Source organism: Macaca thibetana, chromosome 7 (genome assembly GCF_024542745.1).
Source record: "Macaca thibetana thibetana isolate TM-01 chromosome 7, ASM2454274v1, whole genome shotgun sequence".
NCBI classification, from domain to species: Eukaryota; Metazoa; Chordata; class Mammalia; order Primates; family Cercopithecidae; genus Macaca; species Macaca thibetana.
In genome coordinates this window covers 51,028,669-51,053,645 of record NC_065584.1, presented here as the reverse complement: position 1 = coordinate 51,053,645, position 24,977 = coordinate 51,028,669, and the positions used below count along the sequence as shown (strand labels likewise).

Here is a 24,977-nt window from a genome sequence, read left to right as displayed (position 1 = left end):
CAACTTGGATGGAGCTGGAGGTCGTTATGTTAAGTGAAATAAGCCAAGCACAAAAAGACAAATATCGCATGTTCTCACTTATATAAGGGAACTAGAAAATTTGATCATATGAAGGAAGGAAGTGGAATAACAGCTAACAGAGACTAGGAAGGATGAGTGGGGTGACGGAAGAGGAAGAAGAGAACTGGGTCAAAGGGTACAAACATACAGTAGTAAAACAGAATAAATTCAATGTTTGATAGCAGAGTAGGGTGACTATACTTAACAAAAATGCATTGTACTTAGATGCCCTGAAAACCCTGACTTGATCATTATGCATTATATGCATGGAACAAAATTTCTCATGTGCCTCATATGTTTGCATCAATAACTAAAAAATAAAACTTTGTGACCTTAGGCAAGTGACAATTTCAATGAGCCTGTTTTCTCTTCTTTAAATTAGAAATATTGAAATCTACCCCACAAGACTACTGTTAGCATTAAATTAGACAATATAACAGTGAGTGCTCAATAAGTGTTGGCCTTGACCATCCTACTCATTGAGCCTCTGCTTCCTTAAGGGTGGCTTTGAAACACAGAGAAAGTGCTCTGGACTGGTCATGAAGAAACTTGGATGTTGGTCCCAATTTTCTTTCTTCACATAGCATGAGGACTATGATTTTTGTTCTACATGGAGGCAGAGGTTGCAGTAAGCTGAGATCATTCCACTGCACTCCAGCCCAGGCGACAGTGCGAGACTGTCTCAAAAAAAAAAAAAAAAAGATGGTTGTTTGGGTGGTTTTCTTTCCAATAGATTGCGGGCTTCTCTAGGGTAGGGACTTTGACAGGCTTGGCACATAGTAGGCATGCAAGCAGTGCTTACCTTGATGCATAGAAGTTTGTCATGTCAGTCAGTCAGTGAATAAAGAAAGCAATATTCTAAGCAAAGTGCAATATTCTGGACTCCAAAAAAATAGCACTGCGTGGTTAGGAAAAATGAGAAGTTCAAAAATGAAAAGGATATAGGCAAGAATTTGTGGGGCTAAGTTTAGGGCAAATGATACCATCTTGACAGTGAAGAGTCTTTTATGTCATAGTAAATATTTTTTTAAATTAATAGACTTTTTTTGAACAATTTTAGATTTATAGAAAAATTGGTTGGAAAATACAGTTTCCACACTCTCTTATCCCCTCTTCTCTTCCCCATCAGTTTCCCTCATTAATATCTTGCATTAGTGTGATACATTAGTTACAATTGATGAGCCAATATTGATACACTATTATTAACTAATATCTATAGTTTACATTAGGATTCACTCTTTGTGTTGTTCAGTTTTACGGGTTTCAACAAATGCACACCGTCATATACCCACAAGTGTGAGTCACACAAAACAACCTCATTGCCCTAAAAGTCTCCTATTTTCTACCCATTAATCCTCCTCCATCTTCCCTGAAGCCCTTGGCAACCATGGATCTTTCTACTGTCTGTATTTTTGCTTTTTACAGAATGTCATATAGTTGGAATCATATAGTATGTAGCCGTTTCAGAATTACTTTTTCTTTTTTTAAAAAAGGAATTTTTAGAGGCAGAATCTCACTTTGTCACCCAGGCTGGGGTACAATGGGATGATCATAGCTCACTGCAGCCTTGAACTCCTGGGATCAAGGGATCCCCCTACCTCTGCCTCCTGAGTAGTTTGGACTATAGATGCTACTTACCTGGCTAATATAGGCCTGGCTAATATTTTTATTTTGTAGAAACAGGACCTTGCTACATTGCCCAGGATGGTCTCAAACTCCTGGCCTCAAGTCATCTTCCCATCTCATCCTCCCAAAGTACTGGGATCACAGGTGTGAGTCATACTGTGCTTGGTCCAGACTGGCTTATTTTACTTAGCAATGAGCATGTAAGGCCCCTCTGAGTCTTTTTGTGGCTTGATAGCTCACTTCTTATTACACACTAATATTCCATTATATGGATATACTTGAGTTTGTTTATCCATTTGCTTATTGAAGGATATCTTGGTTGTTTTCAAATTTTCGACAATTGTAAATGTCAGGTTTTTGTGTGGGCATACATTTTCAACTCATTTTTGTAAAACACCAAAGAGTGTGATTGCTGGGTCATAGGGTAAGACTATGTTTAGCTTTGTAGGAAACTGCCAAACTGTCTTCAATAGTGGCTATACCATTTTGTATTCCCACCAGCAATAAACGAGAGTTCCTGTTGCTCTATATCCTCACCAGGATTTGATGTTGTCAGTGTTTTGGTTTTTACCCATTCTAATAGATATGTAATGGTACCTCACTGTTGTTTTAATTTGCAATTCCCTAATGTTGAGCATCTTTTCATGTGCTTAATTGCCATCTCTATATCTTTTTTGTTGAGATATCAATTCAGATCTTTCACCCAGTTTTAAATGGGGTTGTCTGTTTCCTTACTGTTAAATTTGAAGAGTTCTTTGTGTATTTTGAATACAAGTACTTTATCAGGTAGGTGTTTTGCAAATATTATCTCCCAGTCTGTAGCTTGTCTCTTCATTCTCTTATATGTCTTTTGCAGAGCAGAAGTTTTTAATTCTAATAAAGTTCTTTTTGATTTTTTTCTTTCTTTCATGAATCATTTTTGTGTGTGTGTTATATCTAAAAAGTCATCACCCAATCCAATGTTATCTAGATTTTCTCATATACTATCTCAAAAAGTTTAATAGTTTTGCATTTTACTTTAGGCTGATGATCCATTTTGAATTAATTTTGCAAAAGGTGTAAGATTTACATCTAGATTCTTTTTCTTTTTCCTTTCTTTGCATGGTCCAGTTGTTTCAGCATCATTTGTTGCAAAGAATATCCTTTCTCCATTGAATTGCCATTACTCCTTTGTCAAAAATCAGTTGGCTATACTTGTCTGTTTCTGTGAGTCTATTCTGTTTCATTGATCTATTTGTCTATTCTTTCACCAATACCATACTGCCTCGATTACTGTAGTTTTATCATAAGTCTTGAAGTTGGCTAGCTTCAGACCTCTGACTTTTTCTTCAATATTGTGTTTACTCTTCTTGGTTTTATTTGCCTTTCAATATAAACTTTCTTTTTTTTAACTCAAGATTTTATTGTCTTCCTAATCAAACAAAAGATGACACTTAGAACTGGATGACTTGGCCCTCTCTCTTCTTAACTCCTCCCCATTCAAAACGCTTGCATCTCTTCATAACCAGCATTCTTTCAGATCTGCAGTTGGGCTCAATGCACTCAAGCCTTAGCACAATCTTCTTTGTAATTTTAAACTTTTTCCAGAAAATTGGCTTAGTCTTCCCACCACAGCCGCTCTTCTTCCTGTCATAATACCACTTTCCCTGGGCATACAGAGAATCCTTGCCCTTCTTGTGCTGTATCACTTTGTGGGGTTGGTGCTTGCCTCACTTCTTACAGAAAGTGCGGTGGGTTTTAGGAACATTCACCATGTTTGCGGGAGTGCTATCGGTAAGGAAAAAAATAAACATATAAACTTTCCAATCAATTTGTTGATACTCACAAAATAACTTGCTGGAATTCTGATTAGCATTGCATTAAATCTATGGATCATGTTGGGAAGAACTGACATATTAATAATATTTAGCCTTCCTATCCATGAGCATGGAATATCTTTTGATTTATTTAGCTCTACTTTGATTTCTTTCATAGGTTTTTTAGTTTTTCTAACATAAATGTTGTACAAATTTTGTTAGATGTACACCTAAATATTTTATTTTTTTGGTATGTTAATGCAAAGATGTTTAACTTTATATTACAGGTGATAGCAAGTCAAAGAGGTTGCTATACAAGAGAATAATATTATACATTTATCTTTGAGATGTTTCTACTAACAATGTGGAAGTTGGACTAGATTTGGGTAAGATTGGAGGTAGGAAGACCAGTTAAAAGAATTTTTTTTTTAATGTGTACAAACAAAAGTAAAGTCTTTAACCGAGGAATCGGCAGATAGGGAGAACAGGAAGTCTCAGTCAAGAAATCAGGCAAATAGTAAGGATTTGCTATTTAGTAAGGTTCTTTTCCTGAGATGCCTAGGTAGACAGACATTCCAACAGCCTTGATGACTCTACACTAATCTTCACATTCCCCAAAGGGTTGGCATTTAAAGGCCAAAATGATAGTGTTAGCTGTCTGCCCAGCATCCATTTCTCCCCTGCCTCTTCTTCCTTCCCAACACAACCACAATTTTACTCGAGTGTCTTCCTTTCACACCTGGCCAAGAATTAGAGGGGAAGCCAACTCCAGGAGTGGCTTGGTTGGTCTAAGAGTGACCCCAGCCTCCATGACAGGATGGGATCAGAAATGGACATGTGGGCCATCTGGCCAGTGAGACAAAATAGTCTGACATGGGCTAGACCATTTTTCCTCCATCCTAAGAGAAAGCAACAGGAAGAAACAGTCTTCTGTGTTGCTCTGCAGCTTGTTCCTTTTGTGACTCCCAAACTGTTGCAGTCGTATTGCTATGAGTCCAAGGATGGGGCCAACAGTGAAGATGGAATAACCCAGAGAAGGCGTTGCTGAGGCACTGAATTAAAAAAAAAAAAAATCACATTTCTTTATTATTTAAGGCAGTTTGAGGTGAGATTTCTGAAATCTGTATCTGAAAGCACTCTATTTGTTACACTCGCTCTTACTTAGCAACTGAACTCCAGGAATCTTGCCTGCTATCCACCCACTCCTCTGGGGATGGTAAGTTCTTTCTTAGCATCAAATTAGATCATACCCTGAGAGCAGGACTTTGCCCATTGCTTCACTGCTCTATTTCCCTTACTAGAGCCTGACACTTAGTAGGCACTTGATAAATATCAAATGCACCAGTGAATGAATGAAGTACCCCAAAACTAAATTTTATTTTTATTTTTTAGAGATGAGTTTTGCTATGTTCTGAAATACAGTGGCTATTCACCAGCATGATCATAGTGCACTGTCGCCTCAAACTCCTAGGCTCAACTGATTCTCGTGATTCTCCCAACTCAGCCTCCCTGGTGGGCCTACAGGCACATACCACCATGGTGGACAAGAACTAAAATTTGATTCACATTTGTGTAGCCACCCTTCACCTCACACTTTGTTTTATCCCATTAAGATTTACCATTATTGAGTTGCGACTGATATATGCCCTTTGCAAATGCCAAAGATTATAGCAAGAAAGAGCAATATCAGAATAGCTTCTGCATTTACTATATAACAAGATTGATAGACACACTGTATAATGTTCTCAAAGTTTCCTACACAAAGTCTCCTAAAAGAAAGTTAATGCGCTGGGCGTGGTGGCTCACCCCTGTAATCCCAGCACTTTGGGAGGTTGAGGCGGGCAGATTACCTGAGGTCAGGAGTTTGAGACCAGCCTGGCCAACATGGTGAAACCCTGTCTCTACTAAAATTACAAAAATCAGCTGGGCATGATGGTGGGCGCCTGTAATCCCAGCTACTTGGGAGGCTGAGGCTGGAGAATCGCTTTAACCTGGGAGGCAGAGGTTGCAGTGAGCTGAGATCACACCACCGCACTCCAGCCTGGGCAACAAGAGTGGAACTCTGTCTCAGAAAACACACACACACACACACACACACACACACACACACACAGAAAGAAAAGAAAGGAAGTTAATGCCAGAAGAAAAAACAAAACACCTCTCTTAGAGAATTGTCCCGCTTCCTTCTAAAAGGTTGTATGGACTGTCTCCTTGGGTATCCTTTCTTGCTCTGGCTGCCAGGAAGCTCAAGGCCTAATCTGATGCTAAATCACAGTAATTCTATTATACTTCCTAGTCAATGCTTGGTTCTTCCTCGTTTCCATGGCTTTGCTTCTCTAATTTTAGTTGAATGACTTTATTGTGTTTGCCTTTTTGTAAGTTGCTTCAAATCCTTTTCAGAAAGAGGTGCATATAAAAAAAAATTTAACAGCTCAATTCTAAAAAGCCATGGTTGGCACCACTTGCTCTTTGTAATAGCCTGGGAGGGCCCCCAAAGTAGCCTGGTGCTTTATCTTTATAAACACATGTCAGCCAGAGCAGCGGTGCTCACCGGAGATCTCAGGAGACAAGGGCAAAAATCACCCGTCATTTTCTACTGAATGGGTGTCTGGAGGACCATTCAGGCTCCTAGTGGCTGGATTTGGTGGGGAGGATTAATGTGGAGAGCCCTTGGAAAATCAGCATTGCTCCTGCCTGCACCAGCTATTGTTCCAGAGGTGAGTGTGCTGTCTATTTTGAAGATAGAATCTCTCTCCTGCCTGGCTCCCAGCCCTGCAAGCTTTGAATGCAGGGTGCTGCGCCCTTTCCCCTGACTCTGGGCCACAGGCCTCTCCAGCCAGCCCCCTGTGCCAACTGGCAGAGGGTGCTCTTGTATAGCAGATCTGACTCCCTCCCCATGCCTGAGCTCCTGATGCCTTTCTGCTCCAGCCTGCTGCCTCGACCTGCTGGGGGCCCAGGAACCCGGCAAGCACAGAGAGAAGGAAAATTCCTGTTTTTCCCCAAAACCTGGTCCCACCTCTCCCTAAAATCACCGCTGAGCTGGCCTCATTTACCTTGAGGCTCGTGTGCCCCTCTCTGTACCCCAATTTCCCCCAGATGTCACAGAGGCTATATACATGTTGGGGGACTTGGGAGTTCGGCTTGCTTATAGCATATCATACATCTGTGTTCACAAGTGGATAGGAGGAGGCAGAGAAAGACAGAGAAAAGAATGGGAAAGATACTGCCTTCTTAGAGCTCTGCAATAATAGATTTCATGATTTAATTGGAAATTTAGTAAATCTGCTAAAACATTTAGTGGTTTAAATTTTTCCTGTTCTGCAAAGAAACAAAGGCTTCTGGTTTACTCTGTGTCTTTCAACAACTTTAATTTCATTTGTAGATTATGGATGGAAGTAGCATTTCCACTCGATTGCATACTGGGCATTAAGAAGACAAAAACCTTCATTGTTTGCAGCCCTCAGAATTTTTTTTCCAGACATTAAGCTGTAGGTGGCATTCTTTATACCTGACATCAGAGCACTTTTGTCAGGCGTTTAGTTGACAGGATTTACTGCAAGCCCGTCCTAGGTGTGTGAAGCAGGGAAAACAAGAAAATATTTCATTCAGGTGGACAGAGAGAGGAGCGCAGAGCCCAATCAGGCCGATCGGGTAACCGCTGCTTTTCAAACTGTGTAATTAAAGATCTTTAGAGTTCTTCGAAGGGAATTAATTAGTAGAGAAAGGCTGTTTTGTTTACAGTCTTTATCATCAACATAATCAAAAGCAAGCCTTGACATTGGTGGCAAATTGGACTGAATTCTCCCGAAGCCAAGAAGGCCTCCTGCAGCGCTTTTCTTGTGGTTTAAGGTTAGTTCCATCTGCAGTTAACTTGCCGTTGGGTGTCGGGGACAGAGTGGGATGCAGTGCCTCACGGATGGAATAGGACAGAGTGGGATGCAGTGCCTCGCGGATGGAATAGGGGAGGGGCACACTCAGTATTGTCAGAACACCCTCAGCCTTGTTCCCATCACTGATCACCCACCTGTGCATGGTGCAGCAGTGGGTTGGGATTAATGTTTACATTCACCTGTCTGGATGGCTTGTTCATGAGTGACTATGTTTTCAGGTCTGAACCATGCACCTGGGAATCCCTAAACATCCGGTAACATGTCACAGTGGATGTCACTGTCCCAGCCTAGTGGCATCAGAAATTCAGAAATGCCTGCACTGCTTCACAATAAATGCAATTTTTGGGTCCCACCTAGTCTAGGACCTCCTGGGATAGGGCTCAGGAATCTGTTATTAACTCACTACCCAGGTGCTTCTGATATGCAGCCAGGTTTGGGAACTACTGATCTAAATTATTTGGTAAAATGAACATGAAGAGGGGAGAAAGGCAAGGGCGCCCAGGAGATGATCTCAGGCCAGAAAAGGCCGGTCACAACGCATTAGACCCATGGCCTCCGAATAGAGACTGAAGCTGCTGGGTGGCAGGGCAAAAGACTCGAAGGACTATCCCGTGCATCTTGACTGAGCAACAAGGGCCAGTCCCCAAGCTGAGAGAGCCTGCAGGACAGCTCCAGCTCCATTGCCCATGTTCCCCTCAGGATCCCATTTCATGGTACCAGGAAATGTTCCAAAGGAACCACAGATTTAGAGGAAGGAGCTCTAGTTGATCGTATGATTATCCAATGTGTGAGAAGTCAGTCTCAGTGGAATCTGGGTTTAACAGGCCCAATGTGATCTGATGATCTATGTGAGAATATTCTGGATCCTATCTTGTCTTAGTCATGATAAGTGCTCATTTTCCTCAGTTGTTCCCAGTTGATCCTTACTTGGCCACCTATGCAATCCTTACCCACCATTTTCTCTGGATTTTATAGGAGATCTGGCTCTAGCCCCTGAGCTTCCATTTCAATGAAAAGTTTGTATTGTACAAGTAATACAATGTGGTGTTTTAAAAAATGTTTTTAAACAAGTAGAGGTGTTTAAAGTGAGGAGTGAAAGTTCTTCCTATAATCTCATCCTTCAGAGATAATCCCTGGTAAAGGAGTCAACTACCTCATTTAAAGATGTGGATACTAGGCTTCAGAGAGGTGAAGTCAAGCAGTCATTCTGTGGCAGAGCAAGGGCAGGGATCCCCGACCCCATCGCCCAGTGCTCTTTCCACCCCCTCCTCTGTGTAAGAGGCCTCTCCCAAGCACCTCAGGCCATTAGGAGCTTTTTGATGCCATCAACAGGGAGGTGACTAACCCATTCCTCATGTTCCCAAAACCTGAAGCCACACCTCAACCCCTGATTCTTCCAGATCACAGGGAACACGTCCTATGGCTGATTCCTCCTCCGCCTCCCTGGTCTTTATAGCCATCCATTCATCACCACAAGGTTTCACTTTTCTGCATCGGTTCTCAATGAGGAAAGCAGAATTGTGCAGCCTTCGTAACTGTTGACCGGTTGCAGTCGGTGGGCGGAGCAACTGCAGCCATCTTGGAAAATGCCTTGGGAAGAGTCAAGAGGGTGAAGCAGGTTGGGTTATGGCCCTAGGAGAGCGCACTGGGCTATTCTGAGAGTTCTCCTAAGGGCCTTTTCACTTTTCCCTAATATTCCTGGAGACTCAAGCCTCCGTGGTTGTCCTATCTTTCTAATGATGGGATGAGGAGTGGGTAGAGTTGTAGAGTTAAATATCCTCAATTTCCAAGTCACGGGGGAGAATCCCGCAGCAGTTTGGTTATAGAGGCAACACTAACAACAGCACCCACAGCAAACTTAGAGGTTTAACAAGAAAGATGGAGGCTGTGTAGAGTCTCACTTAGCCCATTCACAGTACGTGCAGAGATACAACAATAAGCATCAGTATGTTATCTGCATTAAGCATCCAACATGTGCCAGGCACCAGGATTGGTGCTCCACATAAATGACCGTATCCAGTCTACGCTAGCAGAAGGTGTTATTATCATTTCTGTTTTAGGTGAAGAGATGGAGGCCAGTCATGGTGGCTCAAACCTGTAATCCCAACATTTTGAGACTTTGTAAGCCCAGACACTTTTGGGGTGGGAGGACTGCTTGAGCCCAGGAGGTCGAGGCTGCAGTGAGCCGTGTTTGCACCACTACTGCACTCCAGCCTGGGTGACAGAGCAAAACCTGTCTCAAAAGAAGAAAAAAAAAAACAGAAAAGAAATTGAGACTCAGAGAAGTTATCCAAGGCCACACAGCCAGTTGCCAATAGAGGCAGATTTCCAATCCAGGTTGACATGATTGCAAAGTTTGAGAGTTTATACATATAAATGCAGGCCTGGTGTCAAATCTTGGCCTATATTCACTGAATTCTGAGACGCAGCTTGTCGAGGAAGGTAAAGACAGCTAAGGTGAGGACTGGTTTTCCACTCTGCACCCCAGCAAGTGGAGGCTGAACAGGGCTGTCCACGGCTGCTATGTTGGGTAGACCTTGTGGGGATACCATAGTCCCTGAAAACATGACAAGTGCAGATTCAGCCGGGTTTAGGAGCTCGTTATTCAGCCTGGCTGATTTATTTATTTTATGTTTAATCCCCTTTTCCCCTAGAAAAATGATCTCCACCTCTTTTGAAACCCTTTGCCAAGAGTTCCGTTGACTGTAGTAATGTATACTGACCACAGCAATTGATAAAGAAATAAAGGTTTCCGTCAGATCTCAGGGTGGAAGGAAGCTGAGGGGCTACTAATCACTGAGAGGGACATAGCCAGCTGGGAAGTAATTCCAGAGTAGCCAAGAGGCCAGCGGAGTGTTTTGTTTTGTTTTTTTTTCTTTTGCCATTTTAAAACTCACGTCAGTAAAGCTAGGTTCTCCATGTGCCTCTCTGAGAAACCTCTTGCTTTTTTAAGCTTGGTCTGAATCTCTGTATTTGCCATGCTATTGTTGGAAGAGACCTTAATTTTAATTCTTTTCTTTTCTGTGGGCCCCTCCCTCTTCCCCAAATGTTTCAGCATCTGTTAATCCCAGCTGGAAACCTCCGCAGATAAAAGTCGTGTTCTGTGTAGATTGCTTCCAGAACAAATACAGGGTGGTAGATAATTCAGCATTCAGTTTCAGGAGGGTTTAGGGTGGGGGCTGCAGAGGACGGCACCTCTTCCTCAGAAGACATCCAGTGAAAGCCAAAGGAAAGTAATTCCCAAGCTCAGATGGAATGCATGTAGATCAGGTTCATTTCCAGAACTGCTGCTGCCTGCATTGAGGTGATATTAGAAGCCACCATGACAGCAAAGTAGTTTTATGCATAGCGGCTTAGTGAACACTTTGAGAACTAGTTTAGTGAAGCTATCAGGTTGAAAAATACCAAGTCACAAAGTTTTAATGAAACTAAGTGTGGATCAACGTATCATAAAGAACATCCAGGACGACTTAAAAGATCCTTGGGTGGAAATTAGAATGGATCTTCAGGATTTATTTGGCAAAGCTGTTTATTTTGACCTTTTCCCATTTCATATTAAGGCTACCGAAAGTGTGTTTTGTTTGGCTGAGGCTGGAGGAGGACAGCAGCCATTGGTACCGTTACACTGATGCTGCCACTGAAGTTTACCTGCATTAATTGACTGATAAGGGCCCGGGCATCAAATAGAAGAGAGAAAGGCCATCAGAGATTTTCTTGCTTTATTTCTCTCTGCACTTCATTTACATCTTAAGCCATATTGGTGATCCAGATTTGAATAAAGCCACAGCTTAAGCAGTGATTAGATCTCAATAGCTTGGATTTCTATGAAATTGCTGCATTTTTACTAGATGTATTTAGAAATACTGGTGAAAACTGGCACCTTGGGTAACTTTATCATTTAAAACGGAGCTCCAAGTGGATAAAAACCCCCAGCTAAAATGGGGGTATTAGTTGCCAGGCCTTTGACTCAAGCAGTGTCAGGGGTTAGAATTAGACAAAAGACAAGCTCAGCGTGACTTGAACAAGAAAGAACGCAGCTAAGTCAACCTACCACCTTCTTATAAGCCTCCTCTCCCCAAAAATGTTAATTGAAGCAGTGATCCCATCACCTGAAGAAAAATAAGGAAGCCACAACGAATATATAATGCAACAAGGAGCTTTTTTTATTTTGAGATTTTTTTTTTAATCATAAAGCAATATTTTTAACTCTAAGGTTAACCTGCTAATCCTTAAGCTGGTGATATGACAGTGTCAAATGTGATGGGATTTTGTGATTCTCATTATTGTTATGTATTGTTCTTTCCCTGGTATTCCATATTAATATTTATAAATGCCCTTTTTATAGAAACAAGAGGACCAAAACCCATTATTAAATTTTTAAAATGGACAAACCTCGCATCCAATATAGTTGATTACAGTTTAGAACAAAAAGGATTTCGTTCCGTAGTAATCCACTTCTTGTTTCTCATTGTTGTTGATTTGTGTAGACAGCAGAGCTCCTGATGTTTTTTTTTTAAAACTACTGTTTGCACAGAGTAACATCCAAATGACAGCGAATAACAGAATATCGATTGCACTGCACAAGGAGGAGGTGGAAAAGCGCCCTGTGCAGGTAAGAGGGCATAATGGAGAAAAGGTGAGTGTTTCACGTGCGAAAGTCACCCACCAAGAGCAACGGCAAGATGAAACAATCGATTAAAATTTTTAAAAGAGGAGGTTGTTCATTCAGTTGTTTTCAAGTGCCTCATTTTACTTGACAAGTGGCCTCAGAAGGGTTCAGTGGGCATCCATGTGTGTGAAGGAGGAAGTCTCCATAATAAAGAGAGGCGAATCAATCATTCCATGCCCTACCTATAGAGGAGAGTCAAAATTAATGCCTAATCTACCCAGTCCATTTTCTTTTAGCACGATGGGATGCAATCCAGAGTCAAAAAGGAGGGAAAAAAGTCTTTTTGCTTAGAGATATTACTATGTTGCAAGATCTGGGTAGCCAAAGCCTTTAGCCCAGTGAGGAATATTTGTGGAAGGAGGATGTTTTATGGCTAACTGGCCTCATCACTCCCTCTGTCTCCGAAAGGACCTGCATAACTCATAGTAATTAGCAGGAGTGTGTAAGAATAATTGGTTGTGGTTTTGGGGATGGGGTGATTGGGTGGCCTGGTTTTGCAAAAGAGAAGTCAATGAGAAGAAAAGGTAATATTTCTGCTCCTAAAGCCAAGAACCAAAGCAGTGATAACAGATGGTTAGAAATATCTCAACTCATCCTTTTGGGGAGAAGATGTTTTCATAGGGGATATTTTTATTCTTGTTTATAATTTTTCCCCCTACTCAATACCTAAAGCCAGGCCTTCAGAATCAGAACTGCTTTGAGTTCCGGCTCTTGCCCTTTAAACTGTGTGATCACGGGCATGTTTTTTTTTGTTTCTTTTTGTTTGTTTTTTTGAGACGAAGTTTCGCTCTTGTTGCCCAGGCTGGAGTGCAGTGGTGCAATCTTGGCTCACTGCAACCTCTGCCTCCTGGGTTCAAGCGATTCTCCTGCCTCACCCTCCCAAGTTGCTGGGATTATAGGCATGCACCACCATGCTTGGCTAATTTTGTATTTTTAGTAGAGATAGGGTTTCACCATGTTGGTCAGGCTGGTCTGGAACTCCTGACCTCATGATTCTTCCGCTTCAGCCTCCCAAAGTGCTGGGATTATAGGCCTGAGCCACTGCGTCCAGCCATGGGCATGTTATTTGATCAAGTTTCCTCGCTTATAAAATGGGGAAACTAGCACCTACTTCACACTGTTGTGAGGATCAAATGAGATTACTCTATCTTGGGCAGGACCTGGCACAGTAAGCACTCAAGAAATGGTAGCTCTAATTAATAAATTTCTGACTTAGAGATTTGAAACCCTGTTTCTTTCTGGATAATTTTCTCTGTTTTTTCCTCTCCTTATTTGGGAATTACAGCCCATGCATATGGGTCTTTGGAACTCTAGGTTTGCACATGCAAAAAATAAACCAAGTGGGATATGTGGTGGCCTGGGTCACTTGAGGAATTCCAGGCTGTGTTTGGCCTTCTGGAATAAAGCACTTGGGCATTTAGTTTTAAACATATCGAAGGTGTTTTCCAATACCAATAAGGAAAGAGGAGCCAGAATTGATGGCTAGTGGTTCTGACAGTTATTCTATTAGAGTGCAGAGTTACCGCCACAGAGGTAGTGTCTCAGCTCCCAGCTGAGTAGGATTGTATGTTCAAAGCAGCAACAGCGTAATCCAATTCCAGTGAAACCCAAGTTTGGTGGAGCAATGAGAAGGCTATTCATTGTGACCAATCTTTATAGAAACTGGCCTCGCCTTCTGGGGAAATGTGTCTTATGTTTCAAGCATGTGTAATGGCCTGGGTTTGCAATGTGGCCTTAGTTCAGAAAATATGCTAAGGATGAAGGCTTTTCAGACTTCTCAAAAACTTGTCAGTCTCCCTCTCTGTGAAGCCCTGAGTGCCCTGCTGTCTTTAAGCATCTTCATTTGAGTTTCTCCTAGAGGGACTCCTCCTGAGTATGGCTGGAGAACTTTGCCACAGGCGCTTCTCTCCTCCTTTCCACAGAGGACCTCTCAAGCTTCCTTCACACTCTCCTCGAGCAGTTGGCGATCTGAGTCAGTCTCACGGGCTTGCCCTGTTTTCCCCCTTCCACCAACTCTCACTGCCCCCAAAGGGTTCTTCTCCCACTGACTTATCGGGAATTTGCCTGTCCTCTGGTCCCTTTCCTCGGGAGGACCCTGAGGGAGCAAACCTGGCCCTGGAGTGGAAAGCCCAATAAATGCTTGATCAGAATTGAATACACATACTCAGTAGCTGGCACTAGCCTAGTGGAATGGTAACTTCTCCTCCGATAACATTTCCTTTAAGCCAGGTACCTTTGATGCCCTTTCTTCCCTTGACTCAGGCCACCGTGAGCTCCTGCTGTTGCTGCAGCAGCGTCCTGTGCAGTTGGAGCTTGACAGCCCTTCCTCGGCTGTCCTTCCTTTCTCCTGCTCCCACGCCCAGGCTTCTGTCTCTCCACAGCTCTGGTGCATGCACACAAAACCCCGGAAACGGGGCGCCAACACTCCAGAGCAAACTTTGACCAAAGGATGGAAGAGCCAATGGAGAAAATCTCCCCTCTCCCATGCCTTTCAGTGGTTCCCCAGAAAGCCTCCCTGGGACACTTGTCCCACTTGTCCATGGGAGTAACCAGCTCTGTAGCTCTGTAATGCACCCCTAAGTTGGCTTTCCCTTCCTCCTTTTTTTTTTTTTTTTTTTTTTTTTTTTTTGAGATGGACTCTTGCTCTGTTGCCCAGGCTGGAGTGCAGTGGAGCAGTCTCAGCTCACTGCAACCCCTGCCTCCCGAGTTCAAGTGATTCTCATGCCTCAGCTCCCCAGGTAGCTGGGATTACAGGTGGGCACCACCATGCCCTGATAGTTTTTATATTTTTATTAATAGTAGAGATGGAGTTTCACCATGTTGGCCAGGCTGGTCTTGAACTCCTGACCTCAGGTAATCCGCCCACCTCAGCCTCCCAAAGTGCTGGGATTACAGGCGTGAGTCACCAAGCCCAGCCCTTGTTTGATTCTTCTTGATTCCCTCACACCAGACCCCTAGGATGGCTTATTAAAATAAACCACTGACACACAGGCCCTGGTCTCAGACTGCCGTTTTTGGGAGAAGCCAAGGTAAGACCTTCTTTTAAACAAAGGACTTCTTAAGAAAGCTTCCCTTCTCCATGGGTGGAATTTCCAGGCTGCAGGATACATGCTGGGGTAATGCACTTCTCCCAAGCCCCCGAAGCTACCAAGGCACAATCTCACATGGCTTTTGTTCTGCTAGATTGTCAGGGCCCGCTTATTTGTTTATCTCCCACTTTATACTGAATTCAAGAACAGTGTCTTTGTTTATTATTTTTCTGAGATGGAGTCTTGCTCTGTCTGCCCAGGCTGGAGTGCAATGGTGTGATCTCGGCTCACTGCAATCTCTGCCTCCCGGGTTCAAGCAATTCACCTGCCTCAGCCTCCCAAGTAGCTGGGACTACAGGCGCCCACCACCAAGTCCAGCTAATTTTTGTATTTTTAGTAAAGACGGGTTTCACCGTGTTAGCCAGGCTGGTCTCAAACTCCTGACCTCTTGACAGTGTCTCTTCTTTCTATATCTCTGTGCCTAGTACAGTGTCTGGCAAACAGTAGATCCTTAAAAGTATTTTTGATGGATGAATGGATGAATGAATGAGGTGAATGCAAGTGAATCACGACTGTTCTCATATTGGATATCATAGTTAACTATTTACTCTACTTAAACCCCACCTACATCCCCAAATAATTTAAACATAATACAACGGAAAAATAATATAACAGAATTACACTTGATCTTAGCCAAAAGGCCGAGAAGTGATTATAACAGAATTCAGTTAAATTTTAAGGGAAGAAGGAAGAGACACATAGTCTCCTGGATATTTCCGCCAACACACACAAAGAACTCTTACTTTTGTCACTGCATACCCGCTTCATTGGCACCCCTCCATTATCATCATGGTTGAGCCCCTTACGGTGGCTACTGAGTAGTTGCACTCGCCTCGGTCCCTTTCTCTTGCTTTCCCAGTGACCCGTTAGAGATCTGCATAGATTTTCCCTCAGAGATTCCTCTAGAGGAAGTGTAAGGGTGTCTTTTTTTTTTTTTTTTTTGGAGACAGAGTTTTGCTCTTGTCACCCAGGCTGGAGTGCAGTAGCATTATCTTGGCTCACTGCAACCTCTACCTCCTGGGTTCAAGCGATTTTCCCGCCTCAGCCTCCCAAGTAGCTGGGAGTATAGGCGCGCGCCACCACACCCGGCTTGTTTTCTATTTTTTGGTAGAGACAGAAGTTTCACCATGTTGGCCAGGCTGGTCTGGAACTCCTGACCTCAAGTAATCCACCTGCCTCAGCCTCCCAGAGTGCTGGGATTACAGACGTGAGCCACTATGCCCAGCTGGAAGTCTTATATCAAGGATATGAAGATAGAAAGGATATAACTTTTCTATGAGGTTTTAGGACCATTCAGATGCAGAGTGAGTAGGCACACAGTGCCCATATTTCACCTGAGCTTCCCCTAATAGGAGACCAAATCATCTTGGGAAGCTGGCACCAGGAGAGACTTATCTTAAAAGGTGTCCTGGGATGCCAAGAAGCTCTGTCAGGTTCCCTTACCCTCTGAAGCATCACGTGCAACTGCAGTGTCACATGGTAATTTTTTTTCCACAACCAGATGCTGAGACAAGCGGGCAGGAGGCAGAGCCTGTGGGAGAATGCAGGTCCAGGGACCGAACTCCCTCCAGAGCCAAGAAAGTGCCACACCTCAGTGTTGTCCCCAGAGTTGGGAGCCAGATTCTCTCGCTGGCTTCTGTGGAGTCTTAAGGAGATAAATACTATAAAGCATTTAGAACAACTGGAAGTTTGTTTTTTATTTTTTATTTTTATTTTTGAGACAGAGCCTTGCTCTGTTGCCCTGGCTGGAGTGCAATGGTGTGATCTCTGCTCGCTGTAACCTCTGCATCCCACCGGGTTCAAGCAATTCTCCTGCCTCAGCCTCCGGAGTAGCTGGGATTACAGGTGCCCACCACCACACCTGGCTAATTTTTGTATTTTTAATAAAGATGGGGTTTTGCCATGTTGGCTAGGCTGGTCTCAAATTCCTGACCTCAAGTGATCCTCCCGCTTCGGCCTCCCAAAGTGCTGGGATTACAGGCCTGAGCCACCGTGCCTGTCCTGGAAGTTTATTTTAAATTTAGTTTCCTATTTAATTCAATTAGTTTTTTTTTTTTTTTTCAAGACAGAGTCTTGCTCTGTCACACAGGCTCTTGCAGTGGTGCAATCATCGCTTACTGCAGCTTCGACATTTGGGGCTCAAGCAATCCTCCCACCTTAGCCTCCCAAGTTCCTGGAACTACAGGCATGCGACACCATGCCTGGCTAATTTTTAAGAAATCTTTTGTAGAGATGAAGTCTCACTATATTGCCCAGGCTGGTCTCAAACTCCTGGACTCAAGCTGTCCTCCCACCTTTGCCTCCCAAAATGTTGGGATTGCAGTTAGACATTGTGCCTGGCCCTAGATGAGAAATTGAGATTTTAGCAACATTCCTGCTACAAGAGTAGTAGTTGCAGAGGACTGAAGTTAAGTTTAATCTTGTATTGCTAAAAGCCATGATTTATCAGTTAAGATGCTTTTGATTGGAAGTAACTGTATTAGTCAGAGTTCTCTAAAGGGACAGAACTAATAGGATATATGTATATATGAAGGGGAGTTTATTAAAGAGAATTGACTTACATAATCAGAAGTCCCACAACAAGTAGTCTGCAAGTTGAGGAGCAAGGAAGCCAGTGGTGGATCAGTCCAAGTCCCAAAACCTCACAAGTAGGGAAGCTGACAGTGAAGCCTTCAGTCTGTGGCCAAAGGCCTGAGAGCTCCTGGCAAACCACTAGTGTAAGTCCAAGAGTCCAAAAGCTGAAGAACTTGGAGTCTGATATTCGAGGGCAGGAAGCATCCAGCTTGGGAGAAAGATGAAGTCCGGAAGACTCAGCAAGTCAAGTCCTTCTAAGTTCTTCTGCCTGTTTCATTCTAGCCATGCTGGCTGCTGATTAGATGGTGCCCACTCAAGTTGAGGGTGGGTCTGTCTCTCCCAGTCCACTAACTTACATATTAATCTCTGTTGGCAACACCCTCACAGATACAACCCAGGAACAGTACTTTGCATCCTTCAATCCAATCAAGTTGACACTCATTATTAACCATCACAGTAACAAATTCCAAATCAAACCAATTTGAACAATAAGGAAATTTATTATCTCACATAGCAGAAAGAAAAGAGGTACAGTAAGTTCCAGAGTTGTTGTTTCAGCAGCTCAAGGATGTCACCAATGATCCAAGACCTCTCTGCTCTCCCATCTTAAGTAGCCTCACCCTGGGGCTGGGAGTGAGATGGCTGTAGTGGTCCCAGCCTCACACCCAGACCTAAAATCTGGAGGGAAATGAGAAACTACCTCTTCCTGTGGTTTCTTTTAGGAAAGGAAACTTTCCCCAAAAGCTCCCTCATCAGATTTTTTTTTTTTTTTTTGAGACACGGTCTCTCTCTGTCTCCCAGGCCGGAGAGCAGTGGTGCAATCTTAGCTCACTGCAACCTCCACCTCCTGGATTCGGGTGATTCTCCTGCCTCAGCCTCCTGAGTAGCTGGGATTACAGGTGTGTGCCGCCACGCCTGACTAATTTTTGTATTTTTAGTAGAGGTGGGGTTTCACCGTGTTGGCCAGGCTGGTCTCGAACTTCTGACCTCAGGTGATCTGCCCACCTGCCTCGGCCTCCCAACATGCTAGGATTACAGGCATGAGCCACTGTGCCCGGCCCCTCATCAGATTTTATCTGACATGTCATTATCTAGAATAGGGTCATAGCTTAAGCTAAATTATGCTCTAGTAGGAAATCATCCTCAACTCTCAGTAGTTTCAGAATGCAAAGGTGTGTTTCTTGCTTCATGCGAAGTATGTTGTGGTTCCAGAGACTCTCTGGGTTAGCTCGCTCCATAAGCTGGCTCAGAAATCTTGTGGACACCTGCATCTCCATTCCTCCACATTCCTTATGGCAGAGGGAGAGTAGCAGAGGGTCTTGCACAACTGTTTAATGCTGAATCCCTAAGTGATACTTGTCACTTTCGTCCATGGCTCATTAGTCATATGGCCCCATTCGATTGCAAGTATATGGAGAAGTATTGTCTTCCTATGTCCTAAGGAAGGACAGTAGAATCAGATGTGGAAGACACTGGAAAGTCTCCACCACCATGCCTAATCCTGACCAGTCACCCGAGAAGGTGGTGGTAGCAGGGCAGTGGAATAAGATTAGGCTAATTTTCTAAGGTGGGATGAATATTGAGGAGTAAATCATAAATCCACTCCAGGTGGTCTAACAATTAAGAAAACAAACATAAACCTTTTAGATTTAAGAAGATGACACAAATTAAAGAGTAATTTACTCTGTATTGCTCAGGTAATGATTACCCAATCTTTGATTTGATTGTCAGAAAAAAGAAGAATGACAAATCCAATTACGTGTGTTAGACTCTTACCTAAACGCACTACCACTATCCAGCTGAAAAATCCCTTCTGCCTAAACAATTTGAATTTGGAGACACAGGTGTTTCATACAATTTCAGGGTTCATTTTATTTGCACATCACAGTTGAACGTTTAAGGGTTCATAAAATGGTTTTTGATCCTGCAGAACAATCTTTATTAAATTAAAACTCTATTCAATCTCTAGCAACCAAATTCAGTCTCAAATATGAGGAAGAAGTTTATGGGCAACTTTTGGAAACTCTTTTCCTACAAAACCAAACACAGCACACTGTTTTTTTTAAAAAAGGGTTTCTCCTGGCCTCTCAATTTCTCAAAATGAAACCCAGCTTCTTCTTCTCTGCCACATTTGAAAAAGCTGTTTTTTGGTCTTGGCCATCCAGTGACCAGCTGCATCAGAATTCCCCGGAGAATTATAAACTGTCCTTCCTCACCACCACCACCACCACCCACCCACGCCCACACCTACACACACACACACACACACACACACACACACACACACACACGGTAATAAATAAATATAAACAGAAAAAGCTGGAGCCTAGAGATTCTGCTTGAGTGGCTCTAGTATGTGGCTCAGGAAGCTGCACTTTTAAAAAGCCTCTCAAATAATCTGGGTGTGCTGCTGGTTTTACATCACAGTTATCTGTCAACAGGTAAAGGGCCGCCTATTGACAGTTATTTTCTTCACCTGATGGTTAGTTTATCTAACAAGTCATGGCTCTCATTAGGTTGTTAGGGCAACAGAGTGATCTTTATTGAGCCTAATAGAATAATAAATCCAGCTGGCGTCACTTTATTATATGTAAGTCTAGGTGTTTGTTTCTTGACACTATTCTGATGGGTCAGATGAGGATGTTTCTGATGGAAAAATAGATCCTTCCTTCTGGTTTGACTTTGTGTAGAATGAATTTTAATGTAACTGAGCCCACCTTTAGTATAGCTTTTTCTCATTATAAATAGAAGTGGTTGCCAATATTCTTGCTTGCCTTTTAAAGTAGCAAATATTTAGTGATAAAAACCTTGTTTTGTTCTCTGTATGTCAGTTTATTCATCTGTAAAGTAGAGGCAATAATAGCATCTATTTGTTACAAGCGATGGTTAAAAATTAAACAAGACAGGCCAGGCACCGTGGCTCATGCCTGCAATCCCAGCACTCTGGGAGGCCAAGGTGGGCGAATCACCTGCAGTCAGGAGTTTGAGACCAGCCTGGCCAACTTGCTGAAACTCCATCTCTACTACAAATAAAAAATAGCTGGGCATGGTGGCAGGTGCCTGTAATCCCAGCTACTCGAGAGGCTAAGCAGGAGAATCTTGAACCGGGGAGGCAGAGGTTGCAGTGAGCAGAAAATGCACCACTGCACACCAGCCTGGGCAACAGGAGTGAGACTCCATCTCAAAAAAAAAAAAAAAAAAAAAAAAAGACAGAACATAGTACCTGGAAATAGACCAACATACAAATATATCCAATCGAATTTTGATAAAGATGCAAAAGAAATTCAATAGAAGAAAGAGAGCCTTTTCAACAAATGGTGCTACAGCAATTAGACATCCATAGGCTGTTCCTTATACAAAAATTAATTCAAAATAGATCACAAACCTAATAAATGTAAATGGGAAAACTTCTAGAAAAATATAGGAGAAAATCTTTAGGATCTAAGATTAGGCAAAGAATTCTTATACTTGAAACCAAAAGCATGATCTCTTAAAAAAAAAAAAAAGACAAATTGTACTTAATCAAAATTTAAAGTTTTGTTCTACATAAGACCCAATTAAGAAGATGAAAAGACAAGCTACAGAGTTGGAGAAACTATTGCAAATCACTTATCCTATAGAGGGTATGTAATATTCTAGTATCTAGAATAGAAAGAGAACTTTCAAAACTTCACAGTAAAAGCAAGCAGACAAACAAACAAAAAAAACCTTCACCAAAAAGGAGAACATTACAATAGAAAATGGGCAAAAGACATGAAGAAATATTTCATCATAGTGGATACACAATCATCATACAGGACACACAAATGGTAAACAAGCACATGAAAAGATATTTGACATCAACCATTAGGGAAGTGTAAAATAAAACCAGAGTGAAATATCAGTATATACCTATCAGAATGACTGAAATAAAAAGTAGTGACAACACCAAATGCTGGTGAGGATGTGGAGAAAGTGGACGGATCAGACATTGCTACTGGGCATGTAAAACAGTTTGGCAATTGCTCAAGAATTTAAACATGCAACTACTATACAACTCAATAATTGTATTCTTGGGCATTTATCCCAGGGAAGCAAATAGTTACATTCACACACAAACCTGTACACAAATGTTTACAGAAGCTTTATTCATATAGTCAAAAACTGTAACAGGTGGATGGTTAAATTGTGGTACTTCTGGACCATGGAATGCTATCAGCAATAAAAAGGAATGAACTATTGATATATACAGCAATCTTGATGGATCTCCAGACAATTACGCTGAGTGGGGAAGGCGGGGAATCACGCATTACATGCTGCTTACTTCTACTCATACAACGTCACTGAAATAACAAATTCATAGACATGGAGAACAGACTAGTGGTTGCCAGGGGTTAAGGAGGGATGGGAGTGACAGGGAAGTAGGTGTGGCTATAATAGGACAATATAAGGCAGGGGTCCCCAACCTTTTTGGCACCAGGGACCCATTTAATGGAAGACAGTTTTTCCACGGAGTGCAGTGGAATGGTTTCAGGCTGATTCAAGCGCATTGCATTTACCAGATTCTCATAAGAAGCATGCAGCCCAGATCTTTCACATGTGCGATTCATAATAGGGTTTGCGCTCCTGTGAGAATCTAATGCCGCCCATGAACTGACAGGAGGCCGTAATTGGAGTGATGGGGAGCGGCTGTAAATACAGGTGAAGCTGTGCTCACTCACCCTCTGCTCACCTCCTGCAGTGTGGCCCTGTTGCTAACAGGCCACGGACCAGTACTGGGTTGGGGACTTCTTTTATAAGGGATCCCCATGGTGATGAAAATATTGCATATCTTGACTGTGTCAATGTCAACATCCTGGTTCTGACTTTGTTCTATGGTCCTGCAAGATATCACTATTGGGGGAAACGAGGCAAAGGATACACAGGATCTTTTTATTTCCTATAATTGCGTGTGAGTCTACAATGATCTCAAACTAAAAAGTTGAATTAAAAAATTAAATGAGGCTGGGCGCGGTGGCTCACGCCTATGATCCCAGCACTTTGGGAGGCCGAGGGGGTGGTGAATCACCTGAGGTCAGCAGTTCGAGACCAGCCTGACCAATATAGTGAAACTCCGTCTCTACTAAAAATACAAAAATTAGCCAGGCATGCTGGCGTGTGCCTGTAGTCCACGTTACTGGGGAGGCTGAGGCAGGAGAATCACTTGAACCTGGGAGGCGGAGGTTGCAGTGAGCCGAGATCACATTACTGCACTCACACCACTCCCCAGAGTGAAAGGGCTGACTCTATAGATATTTTAAGAGTGACAGAGCAAGAGTCCATCCCCCCACCCCCCAAAAAATTAAATGAGATAATATCCATGGCAGACACATAGTAAGCCTTTAATAGGTTTTAGCTATTATTGATTACACTCTCCTGCACTCAGTTAATATAACTCCTGTTCTGTCCCTGTGTCCCTTCTGAAATACCATGAAGCAACATGATACAGATGAAAGGCAGTGCTAGCTGGGAGACCAACTCAAGTTCTAATCATGACTCTGACACCTATGAATCAGTTATATGACATTGGGCAAGAAAAAATCTTTCTCTAGCCTTATTCTCATCAATAAATCGAGGATAATTCCTCTTTGTCCTCATTGCAGGCCTTTTGGGTTTGTTTGCTTGTTTAAAAATCAAATAAATGATATTTGGGGGAAAAAAAGGCTTTGAAATATCTTAAGTGCTATAGAAACACAAACATATTCAACATACATTTATTAAATCCCTCTTACTCATCTACCACTGCTATTACTAATAAATATGACCATTTACTCTCTTGAAACCCATGCTGGAATTTGGCATGCAAATATCCTGAGTGTTGCTCATTTGCATTGGAAAAAGGGAAAGAGGTGGGAGGCCTTTTGAAGCCTTTTAAAAATTGAGCTCGGGGGATGAATTCTTATCACTGGGCCCAAGGTGTAATTGATTTTCTACACAATGGCTCACAGGTGCTACGTTTAACACCCTGAGTAGTAGGAGGGTGGAAATGTATCCCAAGGTGCAGCTATTACTTAAAATATCTACAAAGTCAGCCCCTTCGCTCTGGGGAAGGCAGCGAAGTCTTGGGGGTGGGAGGACCTGGTGGGGGGATTCCACCCAATTGGTGGATGTGCTGACAGAGGCACCTGCTCCTTACTTATCCCACTTGGAGAACTGGGCCTTGGCTTCCATGGCCAGAAGCCAAAAGCACCTCTTTTTCAGACCTGGATCACAAGGGCCGGGAAGAACACAGGGCAAACCCACCATGAAATACATATTAATATTATAACAACCCTTTCAGAATTCACTGTTGCTATGTCAACAAAGCAGCTGGGGAAATTGGGTCTTTGGGAAATTGGGAAATGAGGTCGGCTTTGGCAACCTGGCAAATGTTTCCTGCTCTCAGAACAATTGGTCTGTGACACCAGTCAGCCTTTTCCTACCTACCCTTTCTTCTGCTTATTTCTATGAAAATTGAGAAGCAAAACAACAGCCATTAAGGTTTGGGGTTAGGGAATTTCTGTGTCATGGAAGAAGAAAGAGAAACAAAACGATTCTTCTCTCCCCACCAACCTTAACCCTTTTCACCTGTTTATGCCTTTGTCTCAGTTCCAACCTGGACTCCACCAGACTGAAATGGATTCTGTAGCCATCTCTGTGATTTTAATTGAATTACTGACTTCATCTCAGTTTCAATTACCTCCTCTTCTAAAATGAAAGTATATTTGCAGGACTGACTACATAATCTGTGGGGCGAATACAAGATGGAAGTGTGGGGTCCCTTATTAAAAAATGGTTAAGGCTGGGTGCGGTGACTCATGCCTGTAATCCCAACACTTTGGGAGGCCAAGGCAGATTGATCACTTGAGCTCAGGAGTTCGAGACCAGCCTGGCCAACATGGTGAAACCCTGTCTCTACTAAAAATGTAAAAATTAGCCAGGCGTGGTGGCACACGCCTGTAGGAGAATTGCTTGAACCTAGGAGGTGGAGGTTGCAGTGAGCCGAGATTGTGCCACTGCACTCCAGCCTGGGAGACAGAGTGAGACTTTGTCTCAAAAAAAAAAGGTTAAGAATTTCAAGACAGTGATAGCAGACCATCAAACCAAGCACAGTGCCCTAAGCATGGGGCCACTTGTTGAGTACACAGGTTGCATGCCCCTGAAGGTGGGCCTCTGTATTAATTAAGATTCTGTGTTTACAGATGAGAGAAGCCAAGTCATGCTTGTTCTGCAAAAAGATACTTTATGGAACGGTTACTGTGGTGTGGAATCTGAG

The 24,977-nt window shown here is 42.8% G+C and overlaps 1 protein-coding gene and 2 pseudogenes across 1 annotated transcript in view; 1 reads left to right on the top strand and 2 right to left on the bottom strand.

Annotated features, from left to right (window-relative positions):
• NAA30 (N-alpha-acetyltransferase 30, NatC catalytic subunit) overlaps positions 1–24,977 on the top strand; it is an 834,104-nt gene that overhangs the window by 110,892 nt on the left and 698,235 nt on the right. The gene's annotated exons all lie outside the window — the stretch shown is intronic.
• Positions 3,067–3,440, bottom strand: LOC126959944 (60S ribosomal protein L36a-like; annotated as a pseudogene).
• On the bottom strand, positions 15,604–15,783 carry LOC126960383 (uncharacterized; annotated as a pseudogene).